This window comes from Diceros bicornis, chromosome 30 (assembly GCF_020826845.1).
Source record: "Diceros bicornis minor isolate mBicDic1 chromosome 30, mDicBic1.mat.cur, whole genome shotgun sequence".
NCBI lineage: Eukaryota > Metazoa > Chordata > Mammalia > Perissodactyla > Rhinocerotidae > Diceros > Diceros bicornis.
The window spans coordinates 2,754,355-2,776,144 of NC_080769.1; the positions used below are offsets into that span (position 1 = coordinate 2,754,355).

The window sequence follows — 21,790 nt, forward strand, 5'->3', positions numbered from 1 at the left end:
CACTGAAGAAGTGCCCATGATTGCAGAGGTAAAAGCCTCAGAGTGAGAAAATGGGATTATTTGATCTTCTTTCCATTTATTTCCTAGTATTTCTACTTCTTTGACCTCAACTTCTCTATTCAATTTAAGTAACTCCCTTTGTTAATCTTTCTGCTAGCTTTGATATCCAACATTTTTTCCCTTTGTTGTTTTCTTACTTTTTGAAATTTATTCCAGCCATGGATCAGAATATTTGTAAATTCCCATTATCTTAATGAGAGAACATGGATTTTTTTTTAGAATAATTTCTCTCAAATGGCATATGTCATAAATAACTTTTCTTTTGTTTTACTAAAAGGATTTTCATGGATGGGAAAAAAACTCCACTTGATGACCAAGGCAATTTGTATAATTTTATGATAGAGGAAACTCGGAGAGCACAGTTTTCACTTTTATGCCTGGCCTTCCTTCGTATGTCACTATCCTAACTGTTCTTCCAAGTAATGTAGACTGTAACATACTATTGTAATTTATAACTGGTCACTGGGCATTATTCTCCTCACTAGGATTTTATACTCTTTCAGTTTGGTGTCCACAATGCCTACCTTAGTTACTGACAGAATGATCATCAAATACATTTCTCCCAGAGGAGTCTTCATTGAAGGACAGGTTTTAATAAACAGATTAACTTAATATGACCTTAGAATCACAGAGGGTCTTCAATTTTATGAAGCAAAATTTAAAACAATAACTTGTATTCTCTGCAGAATTTTTTTTGTTGTTATACATCTACTCATTGGAGTATGGAGGCTTAGTGGCCTTGTGTAAACAGGTTTATATTTTTGGAAGAAGGATTAATTGGTGTTTTTCTACTTTTTATTGAATTATCTTTTGTTTCTGCTTGCAAACTTCCAGTGTTCTTTATAACATGAATCCTTTCATTGCTATAAAGGAAAAATGTTCTCTCCCTTCTAAGTTTTGTCATAACCATGAAAGGAATTTTGAATGACCGTTATCATTATAATCCATTATATATCTCCATTATACTCAGGATTATATCTATCTTCTGATCAAAGAATGACTCAAAAGGGAGCTTGAATTCCTGTCCAGTCATGTGAATCTGGGTACCAGTTTTCCTGAACAAACATGCGTGTCCTTTCAACCTCTCCTGGTTACCTAGAAATGAACCCCTATGAGAGTTTTTTTTTTCCTGGTTCTCTCTCTTTTTTTAATTGATATCTCAATAGTTTATAACATTGTGAAATTTTAGTTGTATACTATTGTTTTTCAGTCACCATATAATTGTATCCCTTCACCCCTAGTGCCCACCCCCCAACCCCCTTGCCCCTGGTAACCACAAAACAGTTCTCTTTGTCTCTGTGTTAGTTCATCTTCCACATATGAGTGAAATCATGTGGTGTTTGTCTATCTCTGTCTGGCTTATTTCTCTTAACGTAATACCCTCCAGGTCCATCCATGTTGTCGCAAATGGGACAAGAGAGTTTTAAAACACATTTGTCTAAAATAAACTGAAATAACAGAGTAACCATGAATACTGTCTTCAAATATAAGAACAAATGTCAGGAATAATCAGGAGCAGATTATTATACTTGTCCTCACTTCTGTTTACCTTGATTATTGAATCAGTTACCTATTGCTGCATAACAAGCCATCCTGAAAGCAAATGATTTAATATACTAACTTTATTACCAGAAGAGATTGCATGGTGGGGAGTTGTTCTGAGTTCTGTTGGTCTCCTCACGGGTCTACAGTCAGCTGTGAGTCCCTCCATTGTTTCTAAGGCTGTTCCATGATGTCGTGTGAGGCCATGGTGCTCTTCTCATTGAACAAATATATGATCAATTAACTCTATTTCTATGTGTATTTTTATCTTATGTTTTATAGAAAAAAGTGGATCAAGTGTAAAGTGATTTAAATTACTTCTACTATTTCTATATTCATAGATGACAGTTTTTTCTACCCAGGTGGAAGAGAGATCTCCTACCACTGCTCAGTGTGAACCATCAAACTGTGCTCCAGATCCTGTTATGACCCCTGCACCCCTAGAATATTTTCTTTATAAGTAAGTTGTTGAAATGTAATTATATACTATAAACTGCACATATTTGAGATGTATAATTTGATGAATTAAAGGAGGCATACAAAAATTATGATACATACACTATATTTCCACTTGTGTATAATTCAATAAAGTGCACAATAAACTTTAATGGCTTTTTAATGTAATTGTTAAAATTGGCTGAGACATATTCTTGTAAAAAATCCCCACCCCTGGTGCAGCAACCCACAATCAGGACATCAAGAGCTTCTCTCACAACTCACACATCCAAAGCTTCTCCCTGAGGAGCAAAGTGTTCATATCCCAACTCAAGCACTCCAACTCTTAAGATCTGCATTTGAGAGACAAGCCCCCAAAACATCGGGCTTTGGAAACAATTGGGGATTATGTCCACAAGACCCAAATGGTAACAGCAAATGGAGAAACTGCTTTTAAGGTGTTTGTGCCTGTACTCACTTGCTTCAGTGCTCAGTGCGGAAGCAGCAGTTTGCAAAGTGAAGGAGAATAATGTGCTAACCTAACGCATCCACCAGAGGTACAGTGGTCTCTTGGGGTTCTTTCTGGGGAAGGAGGCACTTGTTGGTACCATTTTCGTGCTCTCCCTTTGTCTTGCTAAAGCTGCCTCACTAGTCTCCCCTCTGCCTCACTAAAGCTGCCAGGAACCACCCCTGTGCTCCCCCTCTGCCTAACTGAAGCCTGCAGGCACAGTTCACGTGCGCTCCTTCTGCCACACTCCACAGTGCCAGTATCTCCTGGAGGGGAGATTTTATACCTGTCTAGTACACTTGCATTTTTTTTTTACACACAGAGCCCCAGTTTTTATTGTAGTATCCTAGGGGACACCACCTGAAAACCTGGCTCAGGAGGCCAGAAAGGCTTGCATTCCTGGGTCCCATGGGACTGTAACAATCAGAGAGACAGTTCTTGGCTGGCAGCCACCCTCAGGACACTGCGCTGATAGCAGACTGAACCACAGCACAGATGTTTTCTGAAAAAGAGGCCTATTTGCTTGTCCAGGAGCTTTGGCTTGAGAGCAAGATTCTGGTCTGGCATACTCATCTAGGCCAATGGAGGTGTTCAGGGAACAGATGCCATGGATATAGACTTTGGGCTCTCTCTCTGCCTTGCTCCAGCTTGCTGATATCTCCCAGAAAGGAGCTTATTCCCTTGTCTCATGCCCCAACTTTTGCAGCTGCTGCCAGGGCACAGCTCTACATCACCTGGCTCTGGAGCCCAGCAGAGCTTATGTACACAGGTCCTTCAGGACTGTAAACAACAGAAACAAAGTTATTAAAGAGCTGCTGCCTTCAGGACAAAGCAGGATACAACAGCCCCAGAAGCTCAGTCTTTCTCTGAAAGAGCCTTATATGCTTATCATCATAGCTGCAGCCTGAGGGGCAGGCTTCTAATTTAACACACATCTAGGGGCTCACTGAAAACCTATCCAGAGACTATCCAAACACCCTCTCTACTGCATCTGGACCACCAGGATCTCTGGGAGGGGAAATTTGCACATGTCTGGTGCCCCAGTTTCACATATAGTACCCCAGTTTCTGTTGTTGTTGAACAAGGGACCCTCCTTGATCACCTGGCTCTCAGATAATGTGGACTGGGGAAGGCTGTCTTCACCCTCCGTCTCTGTCTTACCACAGCTCACTGGTACCACCCAGAAAGGAGTTTATGTACTGTCTGGAGTCCTGATTTTTGCAACTGTTGCACAGAAGACACTTCCATATCACCTGGTCTGGAGGCCAGCAAGGTTTATAATGGTGGTCCCAGAGAACTCTATATTCTTGCATATTTTAAAAGCTGCTGCCTGAGGGTCTCATTTCAAGTAGCCTGAAATCAGGTGCTGGCTGGGATCCCTCCATTTGGAACACTGACAGGTCTTGGCAGACCCTCTACAACTGGGAACTATTAAAAAATAAAACAGGCTGGACAATCATAAAGATTTGAGAGAAAACTGAGAGGTAGGGCAAGGCTGAATAATATGGTTCATCTCCTACATGAGGCCTTTCTTTCAAGACTAGGAAAGGTAGCTGTTTCACCTAATACATAGAAAAAACAGAGATAGTCAAGCAAAAGTGAGGAAATAGGAAAACATGTTACAAACCAAGATAAAAGATAAAACTTCAGGGCAAAAAATCTTAATAAAACAGAGATAAGCCATTTACCTGATAAAGATATCAAGATAGTGGCACTAAAGATGTTGACCAAGCTCAGAAGGAACAGATTAACACAGTGGAGACTTCAACATAGAGATAGAAAATATCAGAAGGTGCCAAACAGAAGTCACAGAGCTGAAGAATACAATAACTGGACTGAAAAATACACTGGAGAGGTTCAACAACTGACTAGATGAAGCAGAAGAAAGGATCAGTGATCTCAAAGACAGAACAGTGGAACAAACCCACACAGAGCAGCAAAAAGCAAAAGGAGTTTTAAAAAGTGACTACAGCTTAAGGGACATATGGGACAACGTCAGGTGGAATAACATTCATATTATAGGCAACCCAGAAGGAGAAAATAGAAAGGAGCAGAAAATTTATCTGAAGAAATAATGGCTGAACACTTTCCTAACGTGGACAAGGAAACAGACATCCAGATTCAGGAATCCATGAGAGTTCCAAATAAGATAAACCCAAAGAAACCCACACTAAGACACATTATAATTAAAATGTCAAAAAGTAGAGATAAGAGAAAATCTTAAAAGCAGCATGAGAAAAACAACTTGTTACATACAAGAGAACTCACATAAGACTATCAGCAGATTTTTCAGCAGAAACTTTGCAGACCAGAAAAGAGAAGCATAATTTATGCAAAGCACTGATAGGAAAACACTTGCAACCAAGAATACCTTACCTGGCAAAGTTTTCACTAGGAAATGGAGGAGAAATAGAGTTTTCCAGACAAGAAAAAGCTAAAAGAGTTCATTACCACTAGACCAGCCTTACAAGAAATGTTAAAGGGACTTTCTTAAGCTCAAAAATCAAAGTACTAATTAGCAACAACAAAACATATGAAAGTGCAATTCTCACTGTTAAGGTAAATATACACTAAAGGTCGTGAATTACTCACATATAAAGCTAGTATGAAAGTTAAAAACAAAAGTAGTAAAAATAATTATAACTATAATATTCAGTTAAAGGATGCACAAAAGAAAAAGATGCAAAATGTGACATCAAAAACATAAAAGATGAGGGGGGAGTAAAAATGTATTTTTAGAATGAGCTCAAACTTATGTTATTATCAATATAAAATAAACTATTATAAATATAGGTTGTTTTATGCAAGCTTCATGGTAACCACAAAGCAAAAATCTATAGTAAATACACAAAATATAATGAGAAAGGAATCTAAGCATAACACTGTGGAAAGTTATTAAACCATAAAGCAAGAGAAGAGAGGAAGAATGAAACAGAGAGTAACTACAAACACAGACAGAAATCAATTTTAAAAAATGACAATTAGCACACGCTTATCTATAACTATTTTAAAAGAAAAAGTACCAAATTCTCCCATCAGAGGACAATGAGTATCTGAATAGATGTAAAAACAAGACCCATTCATATGCTGCCTACAAGAGACTCACTTCAGATGTAAGAATATACACAGACTGAAAGTTAAAAGATGGAAGAAGATGTTCTATGCAAATGAAAACCAAAAGAAAGCTGGGATAGCTATACTTAATATCAAACAAAATAGATTTTAAAACAAAGACTAATAACAGATAAAGAGGGCACTACATAATGATAAAGAGGTCAATCCAACAACAGAGTCTAACATTTATAAATATTTATGCACCCAACTTAGAAGCACCTAAATATATAAAGCAAATATTAACAAATCTAAAGGGAGAAATTGACAGCAATACAATAACTGTAGGGGACTTTAATACCCCACTTACATCAATGATAAATCATCAAAACAGAAAAATCAATGAGGAAAATTCAGCCTTAAATAACACATTATACCACATGGACTTAAGAAATATAGAAAGAACATTCCACTCAAAAGCAATAGAATACACATTATTTTCAAGTCTACTTGAAACATTCTCCAGGATAGATCATATGTTACTCCACAAATATAGTCTCAATAAATTTGAGAAGACTGTGGTCATATCAAGCATCTTTTCCAACCACAATGGTATGAAACCAGAAACCAATTACAAGAAGAAAACTGGAAAATCACAAATATGTGGAGATTAAACACCTTGCTACTGGAAAATGTGTCAAAAATTAAGTCAAAGGAGATATCAAAATACACCTTGAGACAAATGAAAATGTAAATACAACATATCAAAATTTATGGGATGCTGCAAAGCATTTCTAAAAGGGAAGTTCACAGCAATACAGGCATACCTAAAGAAAAAAGAAAAATCGCAAATAAACAGTATAACTTGACATCTCAAGGAAGTAGAAAAAGAAAACAAATGAAGCCCAAATGTAGTAGTAGAAAGGAAATAAAGATCTGAGTGGAAATAAATGAATTAGAGACTAAAAAGACAACAAAAAAGATCAATGTAATTAAAAGCTGGGTCTTTGAAAAGATAAACACAATTCACAAACCTTTAGCTAGACTCAACAACAACAACAAAAAAAGACATAACTCAATTGAAAAAAGTCAGAAATGAAAGAGGGGACATCACAACTGATACCACAGAAATACAAAGTATCATAAAAGACTACATGAACAATTATACACCAAAAATTGGACGACCTAGAAGAAGTAGATAAATTCCTTGAAACATACAAATTTCCAAGACTGCAGAATGATGAAATAAAAAATCCAAATAGACCAATTACTAGTAAGAAGATTGATTCAGTAATAAAATACTTGTCAACAAAAAAAGTTCAAGACCAGATGGCCTGATTGGTGAATTCTACCAAACATTCAAAATAGAATTATATCAATCGTTCTCAAACTCTTCCAAAAAGTTGAAGAGGAGGGAATGATTCCAAAGTCATTTTATAAGGGCAACATTACCCAGGTACCAAACCAGGCAAGGACACCACAAGAAAAGGAAATTACAGGCCAATATCCACGATGAACACAGATGCAAAAATCCTCAACAAACTATTAGCAAACCAAATTCAGCAATACATTAAAGGGATAGTACATTACAATCAAGTGAGATTTATTCCAGGGATGCAAGCATGGTTTAACATTTGCAAATCAATCAACATGATACACCACATTAACAAAACGAAGGAGAAAAATCATACGATCATCTCAATAGATGCAGAAAAAGCATTTGACAAAATGCAACATCGATTTATAATAAAAACTCTCAACAGTGTATTGAGGGAACGTACCTCAACATGTGAAGGCCATGTACAACAAGACCACAGCTAACATAATACTCTATGGTGAAAATCTGAAAGCTTTTCCTCTAAGATCAGGAACAAGGCACAGATGCTCAATCTTGTCACTTTATTAAACATACAATTGGAATTCTTAGCCAGAGACAGTAGGAGAGAAAAAGAAATAAAAGATATTCATATTGAAAAGAAAGAAGTAAAACTGTCACTATTTGCAGATGATGTGATTTCATGTATAGAAAACCCTAAAAACTCTACCAAACAACTGTTAGAACTAACAAAAAATATTCTGTAAATTTGCAGGACACAAAAAAATACACAAAAATCTTTTGTGTTGCTATACAGTAACAACAAACTATCAGAAAGAGAAATTTTTTAAAAATCCCATTTTCAATTGCATCAAAGAGAATAAAATACCTAGGAATAAATTTAACCAAGAATTTGAAAGACCTGTACATGGAAAACTATAGGACACTAATGAAAGAAGTTGAAGAAGACAGAAATGAGTGAAAAGATATTCCAGGCTCATGGATTGAAAGAATTAACCTTATTAAAATGTCCATGCTACCCATAGCAATCTACAGATTCAGTGTAATCCCTATCAAAATTCCAATGTCAATTTTTCATAGAAATAGAACAAACAATCCTAAAACTTACATGGAACCACAAAAGATCCTGAATAGCCAAAGAAATCTTCAGAAAGAAGAACAAAGGTGGAGGCATCACACTCTCTGATTTCAAACTATATTACACCTCTATTGTAATCAAAGCACCATGGTATGGGCATAAAGACACATAGATCAAAGAAACAGATGAGAGAGCCCAGAAACATACTCAACCATACATGGTCAATTAATTTATGACAAAGAGGGAAGAACATATGATGAAGAATGGATAGTATTTTCAATTAATGTTGTTGGGAAAACAGGACAGCCATATGCAAAAGAATAAAACTAGACTATTATCTTACAGCATACACAAAAATTAACTCAAAATCCACTAAAGACTTCAATGTAAGACCTGAAAACATAAAACTCATGGAAGAAAACATAGATGGTAATTCCTTTGACATCAGTCTTGGCCATGATTTTTTGGATCTGATTCCAAAAACAAAGGCAGCAAAAGCAAAAATAAACAAGTGGGACTGCATCAAACTAAAAAGCTTCTGCACAACAAGGAAACCATCAACAAAATGAAAAGACAACCTACTGAATGGGAGAAAATATTTGCAAATCATATATCTGAAAATGGGTTAATATCCAAAATATGTAAAGAACTAATACAACTCAATATCAAAAAAAAGATCCAATTAATATATGGGCAGAAGACTTAAATGACATTTTTCCAAAGGAGACATACAGATGGCCAACAAGCACTTGGATACTCAAAATCACTAATCACCAGGGAAATGCAAATCAAAACCATAATGAGATATCACCTCATGCTGGTCACAAAGTCTATTATTAAAAAGACAAGTAAAAACAAGTGTCAGAAAGGATTGGTTGTTACCAGAGGGGAAGGGGGGAGGGAGGGGGGCGAAAGGGATAATTCGGCACATGTATGTGGTGATGGGTTGTAATTAGTATTTGGGTGGTGAACATGAGTTAATCTATGCAGAAATAGAAGTATAATGATGTACACCTGAAATTTATACAATGTTATAAACCAGTGTTACTGCAATAAACAAAAAATTTAAAAAAAATAAAAAAGAAAGGATGTAGAAAAAAGGAAACTCTCATACACTACTGATGGGAATGTAAATTGGTGCAGACACTATTGAAATTATTATGGAGATTCCTCAAAAATTAAAAATAGAACTACCATATGTATTCCACTTCAAGGTATTTATCGTAAGAAAAAAATCCCACTAATTTGAAAAGATTTATGCTCCCCTATCTTCATTGCAGCATTATTTACAATAGCCAAAACTTGGAAACAATCTAAGTACATATGACAGATCAATAAGATGTGGTATAAATATACAACGGAATACTAGTTGGTCATAAAAAGTATGAAATCTTGCCATTTGTGACAACATGGATGGACCTTGAGGGTATTATGCTAAGCAAAATAAGACAGAGAAAGACAAGAACTGTATGATTTCACTGATATGTGGAAGATTAAAAAAATACGTAGATGCAGAGAACAGAGTGGTGGTTACCAGAGGGTAAGGGGATTGAAGGGAGGGTGAAAGGGGCAAATGGGGACATTTGTACAGTGACAGATGGAAACAAGACTTTTACTGGTGCACACAATGTAGTCTATACAGAAGTCAAAATATGATGATGTATACCTGAAATTTGTACAATGTATAAACTAATGTTACCTCAATAAATTAATAAAATACATGAAGAGATGATTTTATCTTTCAGACGACTTTTTAGAAAAATCCTAAAAATACCTACACCTGATCCTAATGTGAGACTGTAGCATTTTTACTCAAAGACTGGTCCACAGACTAGGATCTGCAGCATCAGCATCACCCAGGAACTTGTTAGAAATGCAGAGTCTCTGGGACCAGAGGAGACTTGCTGAATCAGAATCCGCATTTGAACTAGAATCCCGCGTGATTCATGAGCACACTGAAGTTGGAGAAGTATTGGTCCTGAATAGATTTTCCCTCTTTCTCACTATTGACATTTGGGCTGGATAAGTATTTGTGTCACGTGTTGTCCTGGTGCATTTTAGGTGATTAGCAGTAATCCTTCAGACATTGCCAAGTGTCCCATGTGCAAAATCATCTCTGATTGCGAACCACTGGCCAAATGCTTCAGGATTGGAAGCATTCTGACAGAATTCCAGTTGATACCCCATGCCTTACTGGGTTTGTAAATTTGGGCAGATCCTTAAACCCCTCTGAGCCCCATTTCTACAATAAAGAATGGAGTTCATAAACATACTACCTCATAGAATGGACTTTAGTAAAAATTAAATAAGACAATCTCTATAAGGTCCTAAGTTCAGGGTGTATAGCATAAAAAGGTCTAAATTGATCTCTTGTAATTACCCAACATTTCATAACGAGAGATGAAATCACAGCTCTGAACTTGTGATATAAATATGAAATTGCTAATTGTTTTGGCAAATGTGTCATGAAGACAAGGAGTTTTGTGCCCAAGATTTTAAATTGAAGGAATCAAGTCCCCCCCTTGTTAAAGAGGGGAATAGCAGTTTTCTGGAGATGTCAAGGGCTGTATCCCCAACACAAGTAAGTGTTTGAAGATCCAAAGGATCTAATCCACAGTTTGCTCAGTTATGATGTTGGATAAAATTAGAACTCAGGGTTGTGATGAGATGTTGGAAGGTTAGACTTCTGGAAGGCAGGAGAGTTCATGGAGAAGATGTAACAAAAACTGGATTCACTTGACTTCTAAAGTTGGTCTTGGGAAAAGAGAAACAGTAGGTAAACCTTTGCCTCTGTGCAGACCACTGTCACCCAGGGAAATCATGTCCTTAGAAATTGGAGTATCCAGACGGAAACATGCCTAATGAACAGACATAGGGAGGTCACTCTCCCCTGCTGCAGTTGCTGAGCATGTGCGCCTGTGGGCTAGAAGGGACAGTTTCTTTTGGAATCTTATGTCTGACTCTTGGACTTGTCTTTTACTCCTTTTTGCTGCCTTGTCTGAGCAGAAATTCATAATTCCACTTGGAGACTGTCCTCTCAGAGATTCCATCCAGGTGAGTCTGACAGCCTTGTAAACAGTCTAGGAGAGGACCAGAGAGAATGAAAGCCAAGACTGTTTCCCTGACATCATCTGAGAGCCAATCCTGCCTAATCCATAGCCCAAAGACCTGTGGTTGTTTGCTTGCTTGCGTGCTTAATTAATTAATGTATCTATTTACCGTGCCCAAAAGAGAAGTGAATATTGAACTCAGCAATGCAGGGATGAAGTTGACAATTAAATTATATAAATAGAAGCCCAGTTTGAAGAGGGAATGGGAGGTTTAAAGTCCTTCCAGTAAAAGTAGAACATAAGTCCAAGGATTTTTGCAATTAACAGGAGTGAGGAGATAGTGTATTAACTGGGGAGGGGTGTACAGTGAAGTGAGGGCATTTATTTTTTATTTTTAAGGTGAGGCATATTTGACTGTATTTCCCTATAGATGAGAAAGATCCAGACCAGAAATGTTTAAAAATTTAGGTTGCATCAGCAGTTCGTAAGGCATGCCTATCATGGTATATTCTCACTCTCGGTATTCATGATAGAAAATTATATAATATGCGAAAAGTTGTATGCAAATGAGCTTTAGTTTCCAGTTATTTCATTGCCTGTGAGGCTGAATGTATTTGTGAGTTTGTTAGCCATGTACTTTCTCTATTGTAAATTTTCTGTGGGAATCCTTTGCTTTTGCATAGCGAGGTCACCGTGTTTTTATTACTGTTTCTGTTTGCATTCGTTCAAAAAAATATGTGAGTTTTTTTTTAATCCACCAACTGGCTGTTTTCCATTTGGTTCATTAATGTACGTATGGATATATTGAGGTGAATGTGTGAAAGTTTACAAATATCATGCAGACATATCATTTGTTCATATTGTGTTCCTCCTAGGCTGTTTTTCACTGAGAGAATTGATCTGTCACTTTAATATTCTTCACATGCAAGTACTTGCTTTAAACAAAAATCAAAGTGAAGTTTCTTCTGCGTACTTTGTGCTAATAGATCACCCTTCATATATAGTTCCAACGTGTTTCACATCTCTGTTAATCTTTACTCTTTACTTTGGTGTTTTGTGATTAGATTTATCTCTAAAAGTTGCATCACCTTTAGCTATCATCTGGAAGGCATTCTTCTTTACCATTTGACCATTATCTGTATCTTCCATAAGCATATTTAAATCTTTATATAAGAAGAAATTATAACTTTAGGTACTGCTTCCTCTCCACATTTTAAAAGCCTTTCTATTGTATTCTTTTATTTCCAAGTCTTTGGCTATGTAATGATGAATTAGTGACCCAGGTTGACATCATTCAACTATTAATATTTTATATGTAAATAAAATGGGTTTTAGATTTTCAATCTATTTTGTTTTCTACAGTTGTTTTAAAAGCACTAAACTTAACCTGATTTCATTCTCACTGTCATTTTTCCTTCCTTAAGTTTCTCCTTTCCTTTAAAACTTTTCTTTCTGTATATACACTCGTACATATTCATACACTTTTAATTTAAATGCATGAATAGGATCCTGTGCAGAAGATAAGTACTCTGAACATTTTAAGACAATCATTTATTCCAGCTTGTCTCTCCCTTTCCTTCTTACTCAGTAGTACCCTGTGGACATCCCTCTAATCAACAAGTATAGCACTGATTCATTATTTTGATGGCCCCACAGTATTTCATGGTGTGGCTGTGCCATTTATACTTTTGATGGTCTTTCACATTGTTTATCACAATTGCTATTATACCAATGAACAAAAATATTTTGAAGTGGTTAAGTAAAAACTATGGTTCTAACAAGGAGCAATTTTGTCCCCAAGGGACATTGAGCAATGTCCAGAGACACTTTAGGCTGTGACATTGGAGAGGGGTGGGTGGAGGCCAGTGATGCTCTAAACATCCTACAATGCACAGAACAGACCCCACCAGAGAGAATGATCTGTCCCAGGATGTCAATCATACTGAGATTGAGAAATTCTCAAAGAATATCTGCATTTTTAATATTTATAGCTGAGCTCTAAAATATTACTTGCTTCTCACATCCAATCCATAACATAGATGGAATTTCCTGAGTTTACAGACAAAGAAAAAAAGGCCTAAATTTTCATTTGCTGTCATGAGAGAAATAATCAAGAGGCGTATGTAAATTTGTCCAACATTTGACGTTGGACAAATACTGAGTCCAACATTTGATGACCTACTGTCAGACCTGAGGTGTGTGGGAGGCTTCTTGGTGGAGAATGCCTCAAAGTACCCACATCTAACTCTAATACTGGACCAAACGTTGATGCTTAGAGTCAGCCACAGACCAAGACGTGTACCATCAACATCAATGGGGAGATAGTTACAAACATAGAAATTCTGGCCTCACCGTCGACATGCTGAATCAGAATCTGCATCTGAACGAGACCCCCGAGTGGTTCACATACATTAATGTGGGAGAGACTCTGGTCTAGAACAGTATTTCTCAGTCTTCTCTCTGTTGACATTTGTGTTTGATACTGCTTTATGGTGGGGACGTCCTGCGCATTGTAGAATGTTGAGCAGCATTCCTGGCCTCACCTCTTTAGGTGGCAGTAGTCCTTTCCCAGTTGTAGCAGCCAAGAATATCTCCAGGCAATGACAAATGTCCTTGCTGGCAAAATCAGCTCTGGTGGAGATCCACTGGCCTAGAGCATGACAACTGGAAATAACCTGGAATTCCAAGAAAGCTCGTCCTTTACGCAGTCATAACTTTGGGCAAATCACTTTATCCTTCTGAACTCTGTTACTGCAAAAGTAGACTGATGTTTATAATAGTACTGACCATATAGAATGGACATTAGTAAAACAAATGAGAAAATCCATACAAGAATCTAAGCTCTGACCATGGTACATAAAAAGATCTCAACATATCTTATAATTAACTAATATTTGTTTAATAAAGGACTAAATGACAGCTCTCAATTTGTATTAAGAGCATGAAACTCCTAATTGATTTGTCAAAAGCATCATGAAGTCAAAGGTTATAGTACCCATGGTTTTATATCAAAGGAACACACCTCTCTCCCTTGTTGAAGAGGGGAATAGCAATTTTCTGGAGATATCAGGAATCATTCCCTGCCACAAGTCAATACTTTGGAGGCCCAAGAGGTCTAGTCAAAACAGATTCTTCAGTCTCAGATTTGGAAAAAAATGTTAACTCAAGATTGGGGTAAGATGCAAGGAGGTTTAGACCTCTGGTAGATGCGGGAATTTTTGGAGAAGTTGTGGTAAAAACTAGATTTACCTTGACTTCTAATCTGGTCTCTTGAGAACAGAGAATCAGCAGGAATAATTTTGTTTGTGTTTACATCAGTGTCTCACAGAGAAAAGATGTGCCCAGAGGTGGAAGTAGCAATGGAAACAGTGCCTAATGAGGAGACATAGGGAGCTGTAAATATCTCCTCTGCTACACACCCTCAGCGTGTGCAACACTGAGCTGGATCAACGCAGTTGCTGCTTTTGGAGTCCTAAGTCTTGCTGGGGAGCCAGTGTTTCACTCCTTCCTGTCGTCCTATCTGGGAACAGAACTTCAGTCTCCATCATCAATCATCCAGGAAGGAACTCAGACTTCCACATGGAAACATTCCTCTCAGAGACCTCATCCAGGTGAGTCTGAGAGCTCAGTAGGTGCTTCATGAAAGGTTCAGGGAGAATGGAAGTAGAGAATTTTTACCTTAGGTCACCTGAGAGCCAAAGCAGACTTGCCCACAGCCAAAAAGTCACCACGTTTGTTTGTTAGGTAGACTAATTAATTTATAGTTAATTTATTTAGTGTGTTAAAAAGAGAAGTGTCTTTTGGACTCAGAAATACAAGGATTATTGTTATAACTAAGTAATGGGAAAAGACATCCAGTTGGATGAGAACGAAAAAGGAAGGGGAGGTATAAACTTGTTCCAGTAAAATTAAAACATATCTGAGGAGTTTTGCACTTCAGAGGAGTTGTATAATATAGTATTAGGTTTTGAAGCTTGTGCAGTGAACCGAGGGCAATTTTTTAAAATGTTTAACATGGGCTGTATTTGATCATGTTCTGTATTAGGAATCCCAGAACAAGGAGGTAGATGTTACTTTGCAACAGCATTTCTTGAGATGCGCATTTCACAGTATTGTCTGGCATGTTAGGTATTCACATAAAGATTTGTATTTGCAAAAATAATTATGCTAATGAGCTTTGCTTTAAAGTTATTTCATTACCTAGAGGTGGAGAAGCAATGGAGACATTTGAGAGGTAGAAGAAAAAATTTGGCTTCAGCTCATCAGCAGTGATAATCGTTCATTAACTAACGTTCATTAAGTATGCTAAGAATTTTACATGTATTGACTAAATCTGTTGACCATCTCCAGGCAATGGATACCGCCATCCCCACTACTTGAGTGAGAATATTAACATTCAGAATAATTCCATTGCTCTCCATGGACCAACAGCTAATATGTGGTAGATCCAAGATTCAAAATTCCATTTTCTGATTCCATCGTTTTGCATTTGATATCATTTAGAAAGTCTTTTACCATTTCATCTTTAAAAATCCCCACTATTGTTGTATGTTGTACATTTTCTGTTATAAATTGAGGGCTTATTCCCTTTGCTCATTTCTCTAGTGAGATGTTCAATCAGTAAAGTGTCTTCACTTTGTAAGACATCATTCCTTTCTCCTGAGAATAAATTGTTTTTTTCTGTTGTGTTAGTTACTCTGGGCATCAAGGGGATATGTGTGGTTGGAATGCTCCCAGAACCAAGGAAACTTTCTCCTCATCACAATCTCGCAGGGACCACCTGAGCATTTTAGATTTTTTTCCCCACTCATTTCTAAATGTTGCCTCTCTTTGTTTTTGTAGTGAGATGTTCAATCAGTATAGTGTCTTCACATTGTAAGATGCTTCCTTAAACACAGGACACAAATGGTCATATGACTATGGATCCCCATGGTTACGTGTTCATGGGGGGCTTTCTAACTAGAATTTGGGTGCTAGTTTTACATTCTTTAGGGTAAAGACAATCTAATGTTGACAGCTTCCTGTATCATTTATTTCCTAATTATTGTGGCTGGAGAGAGAAGAGTCCGGTAGTAACGTGTCCCCTGAAGGTCATAGTGCACTGCGTGTATGTTTGTTGCGTGTGCACCTGTGTGTTTTGTGGGGCATGAGCAGTTCTCAGGGGAGTGTACTCCATGTACATGTAGCCCATGTACTGCAAAATGTGGCCCTAAAAATACAGACACAAGAATGTCAGCCATCAGAGGGAAATGAGGGGATTGTTTCCTCTGAGAAGATCCCTGAGAAACAAAATTAATGAAGTGTGAGGAACAATGTGAATGAGTGACTCCCTGTGTCTTGAAGTTTCAGCTGCAGCTGGGAGGCCATCTCATTCCTCAACATCTTCTGACACCATCTCATCACTCTCCCTCTTGCTCATTCCCCTCACCACTCTGGCTCCATTTTGAGTCTTGAACATCTGAAACAAGCATTTCCTCAGCGTCTTTTCTCTGGCTCTTTTCCATGCAGAGCACCCACTTCCCCAGACTACATTCTGTCTCACTTTGTCTTCCTTGTATGCAGGTATTCCTGAATTCCCAGTAAAAAAAATAACACCTCGATTGACTCTTTTTATACCTACTTTTTTTCTTCATAGCACCTGTCATCATGTGACGTGATATGTGATTTTTAATTGCTTATATTCTTTCACAACCATTATATTCTTGGGTTTCTGTTTCTCAGCACCCTATTCTTTTTGCCTAGAAGACAATACTCAACATGTATTCCTCAAATCATAAAAGAATTTCTCCTTAAAATTGTGTAAAACATGATGTCTTGGGGAAAAATCTGAGTGGGACAGAAATTTACAGTCAGACATGTCAGGGGAGATCCCTTAAATGGGATGAGATCCATACAGAGAATATGTATAGATTTCTTGACTGTAATATATAAATTGTAGCATTTTCACTGTTAGTAAAGCCCATTTGTGTGAAAATTAATCATGCTATTTTTTCATTCCTAGTCCTAACCACTGCTACATAGTACCTGGCAATGATACACAAATTTCAGAATTTCTTATTCTGGGATTATCAAAGGAACCAGAACTGGCACCCCTCATATTTGGACTTTTGCTCTCCATGCACCTGATCACTGTGTTTGGAAACAGGCTCTTTCAACTGCTGGTTCTGGTGTCCTGGTTCATAAGTTCCCTGCATTTCTCTTTAGAAAGCTTAATGGTGTTGTGGCTGTCCTTCTGTACCAACGTGGAAATCCTCCACTTTTTTTTTGTAAAATCAAACAGTTCCCACTTGCCTGTTCTGACACCTTTCTTAATGACAGTTACGTATTTTGCAGCAGTGCTGCTGGCTGGTGGTCCCTTCACTGGTGTCAGTTACTCATGCTCTAAGATGGGTTCCTCCACACCAGGAATCTCATAAGCTCAGGGGAAGTGTAAAGCTTTTTCCACTTGTGTGTCCCCTCTCTCAGTTGTATCCTTATATTATTGTTCGAGCCTAGGCGTGTACCTTATCTCTGCTTCTACCCACAGTTCACACTCTAGTGCAACAGCCTCGGTGATGTACACCGTGGTCACACCCATGCTGAACCCCTTCATCTACAGTCCAAGGTAGAAAGACATACAGGGGGCTCTGAAGAGTCATTCAGAGGGTAGGTATAAAGAAGCAAATTGTTGTCGGGCTGAATAAGTGCCCGTGATTGCAGGTCTCAAAGCCTCAGAATCAGAAATTGCTATTATTTGATCAGGTTCTGGGTATTGAACTTGTTCCTTATATTTATTCCTGGAATTTCAATTTCTTTGATATCCACCTTTTACAAAATTTATGTGACTTACTTTTGGAAGCCTTCTGCTCTACCTGATGTATAGGCAGTTACCCCCTTTGTCCATTTTCTTACTTTCACAAAGTTTTTCCCAACCTTAGGTCAGAACTATTTGGAAATTCTCATTTATCTCTTGGGACACTTGGAAATACTTAATAATAAGTAGGTATTTAATGGGGTTACTTAATAATAATTTCTTCTCAAGTAATTTTTGTCTAGTTTTCCCGACAGAATAGTCGTGAGTTGTATTACTCACATAAAAAAAAAAACTACAAGTGACAACTAAGGCAATTTATATAGTTCATTTCAGCAAAATATGAAACTACAGTTTCCACTTGGGTCAATCATTTTTTCTTTTTCACTTCCTTGTCTTCTCTTACTGGTAATGTAGACTTAATATGCTACTGCGTTTTATAACTGGTCTCCTGGTTTTTGTCTTATTCAGCTCAGGGTCCACAATGCCTATGACAGTGACTGGAAAAAACTGATTATCAAATACATATTTCCCAGTGGAGTCTACATGGAAAGACAAATTTGCATGCATAGATTGACCTAATATAGTCTTAGTGTCAGAGATGACCTTAAAAATAAGGAAGGAAAATTTCAAATCACATGTTTTATTACCATGCTAAATATTTTTTTGTGCTGTACATCTACTCATTGAAGTATGGAAGATACTCCATCAGTGAGGGGGTTTATTCATTGAAGTGAAGGATTGGTTGGAGTGTTTTATGTTCTGTTACTTAATTATCTTCCTGTTTCTGCTTGAAAACCTCTAGTGCAACCTACAAATATGACTCTTTCTACTGTTCTATGAAATATCGCCCCCTTGCTATATTTAGTCATAACCACTAAAGGGCCAGTGAATTAACAATATCAAGGTCACTCATTATATACCTCCTTCATGCTCAGGAACCTCTTCCACCTTCATGATGAAAGGGTGCCTCACGAGAGCTTGAATTCCTGCCCTGCGATATGATACAGGGTCAGCTTTGTATCTTATTCCTGTCTTCTATAGCCCGACAATAAGGAGTCAACAAACACCAACCTCGCCATGCGAAAAAAGAAACATCATCTCTCTTTCTTTTCCTTTCCACTGTCTGCAAATCTTGGTCACAGCTAATGGTTCATATCTCGCAGACGAACATCCTAAGATTCACATAATCCTGACCTACAAGCCCACTCCCCAGCCAGAGTGCAAAAGGGAGGGTCCTCCCATCTTGGAATTTCTTCCACCTTGGCTTCAGTTACCTTTTGTTTGAACAGGAAAGCCATCTACTTAATCGACTCCTGCTCACAGTGCCAATTATGTTATGAGAGATTCGGGGGATTTTATCAGAGATGTAAAAGAAAGTTTCCACTCCAAGCAAATTGACTGAAGTTATATTTTATTATATAGAGGAGAGTAAAGGCAATAGTCCACAAACAGATCTGAATAGGTCAAATATTAAGAGGGAAAAACACCAGCGCGATCGGAAAGGGAAACACCAGATCGGCTGAGACAGTTGCAGATTCGAATAGATCATATAATGAGAGGGAAAAACATCGGATGGACTGGAAAGGGAAAACATCCACATCGACTGAAGGGAAATGACACAAATCAATCAGAAAGAGAAACAGCAGGTTGACTGAAAAGAGAACACATCAGATCAGTTGCTCACAACATCCACGCCCCACTCTGGGAGAGTCTCTTCAATTGACACCGCTGGGCAGAAATCACACGTCTTGGGCAAGGCATCCCTTCCACAGGTGGAACTCTCACCAGGCCTCGGTTTCCAGCAGTTTATATAAGCAGTTACAGAGTTTATAGAGCAAGGCAAGCATTCAATGGTCCCATGCACAAATGGTTATCAGTGGCATACATGCACTGAGCCTCCTGGCTGTCATCCCAGCCAGGCAGTTGTGTATGTGCATTGTTTACCCTGGTTATCGTCCCAGCCCGGCACAGATGGCCAGTCTGCCCCAGGCCATGATGCCCAAAGGACCTTGAAATTCATACAAATTGCAACTATCTCCGTGGGAGAAAGGCCAGTTCCCACCACACAGAAAGCAGCTTTGTATTTCTTTGTGTGCCGGTGGCTGTAGGTTAATGGAATGGCCAAACATGCCTGTACTCATGTCAAGACATCCATATATGACACGTTGCTTTCTATCCAATGAGAAGATGTATCTCCCACCTGTTAAACTGTGACAGCTCCCTGTGCTCCAGATCCTACCCAGAGTTTTTAAGCATTAGACTTTTTCCCCTTTAAACTAATTTATCAGAGTATAACAACATGCAAAAAACTGCATATATTAAAATGTAAAATTTGCATACACCTGAAATTTATACAACGTTGTAAGCCAATATGACCTCAATAAAATAATTTTTAATAAATAAATAAATAAATAAAAAGCAGTAGGCTTCTCAAGGAAGGGCTGTGCCTTGTATCACCCTGAACATGGCGTGTTCTACCCACAATGGATTCTGAATAAATACATTCAAGCAATTTTTACCAACAGGATCAACATTAAATAAGAATTCTTCTCAGGGCCAGCCCAGTGGCACAAGCAGTTAAGTGTGCACGCTCTGCTTCTGCGGCCCGGGGTTCGATGGTTCGGATCCCGGGTGCACACTGACACACCGCTTGTCAGGCCGTGCTGTGGCAGCGTCCCATATAAAGCAGAGGAAGATGGGCTTGGATGTTAGCTCAGGGCCCATCTTCCTCAGCAAAAAGAGGAGGATTGGGAACAGATGTTAGCTCAGGGCTGATCTTCCTCACACACACAAAAAATAAATAAAATAAAATAAAAATATTTAAAAAAAGAATTCTTCTATCCAATTAAACTTTTACAAATGCCAACAAATTAAATAAATAAAATGTAACATTTGCTGAATTAAAGGAGCCATGCAGAAATTAAGTATAAATACTGCATGGGTCCATTTACATATAATTCAAGAAAGTGCACAAACCTTTAATTTCTTTGTAATGTAATCATAAATAATTGAATATCCTTGAGCCTTATTTTCCTTATTTCTGATGGTAATGTGGGATGAGAAACCTAACTCCGATGAATGTTGTGAGGAATAAATGAAGTGTGTGGAAATATTTGAGTTCAAACACTTTCACAGTTGAGGAGTATGTGTATGTATATGTGTGTGTGTCTTTATATATGATTTTCTTTCAAATAAACACACACTCATATGTAAAAACAGGATAATTAATAATTTAATCTTCCATGTTGAAAGGAAATGAGAGGAAGTTGGAGAGGATAGAAAGAAAAAGAATGAATATTTGAATTAATAAAAAATTTGAAAGAAAGCATAAATTTTGACATAAATATTTAGAGTAGAATGGGTGGCCTTTATTTTAATAATGAATTACTTTTTCTCTCTTAATGCCTCAAAAGCCTCAAAGTCAGAACCATATTCAGGTTTAGTCAATGGGAAATTCACTGTACGAGCTAATGGAGCCATAATCTCCAAGCTGACTTTACTTTTCTTTTTCTATTTAAGGAATTAAGGTGGGATTTCAACACAAAATGCCATTACCTAAGGGAAGCTAACTAAATGAAGTTAGGGGCTTAAACTCAGTTCCCTTGAACAGAATTTTACTAGTCAAATGTCTGTATTAGATTCCAATTGCTGCTGTAATAAATTACACTAGTGGCTTAAAACAAACAACTTCCTGTCTTAAAGTTCTGGAAGTCAGAAGCATGAAATGGATCTCAGTGGATAAAATCAAGACGTCTGCAGGGCTGGGCTCCTTTTGGAAGCTGTGTGAGAGAATGCATTTCCTTTCCTATTCCAGTTTCTAGAGGATATCTGTGTTCATTGGCTCAGGGTCCTTCCTCCATCTTCAAAGCCAGCAGTGTGCATTTCCAAATATCCCTCTGATTCTTCATGCTCTCTCTTCCACATTTAGAGGACCATT

The 21,790-nt window shown here is 37.7% G+C and overlaps 1 pseudogene; it reads left to right on the forward strand.

The window, feature by feature from the left end:
• The first annotated feature begins 9,883 nt into the window (after positions 1-9,883).
• On the forward strand, positions 9,884-18,876 carry LOC131394165 (olfactory receptor 7A5-like; annotated as a pseudogene).
• The last annotated feature ends 2,914 nt before the right edge of the window (positions 18,877-21,790 follow it).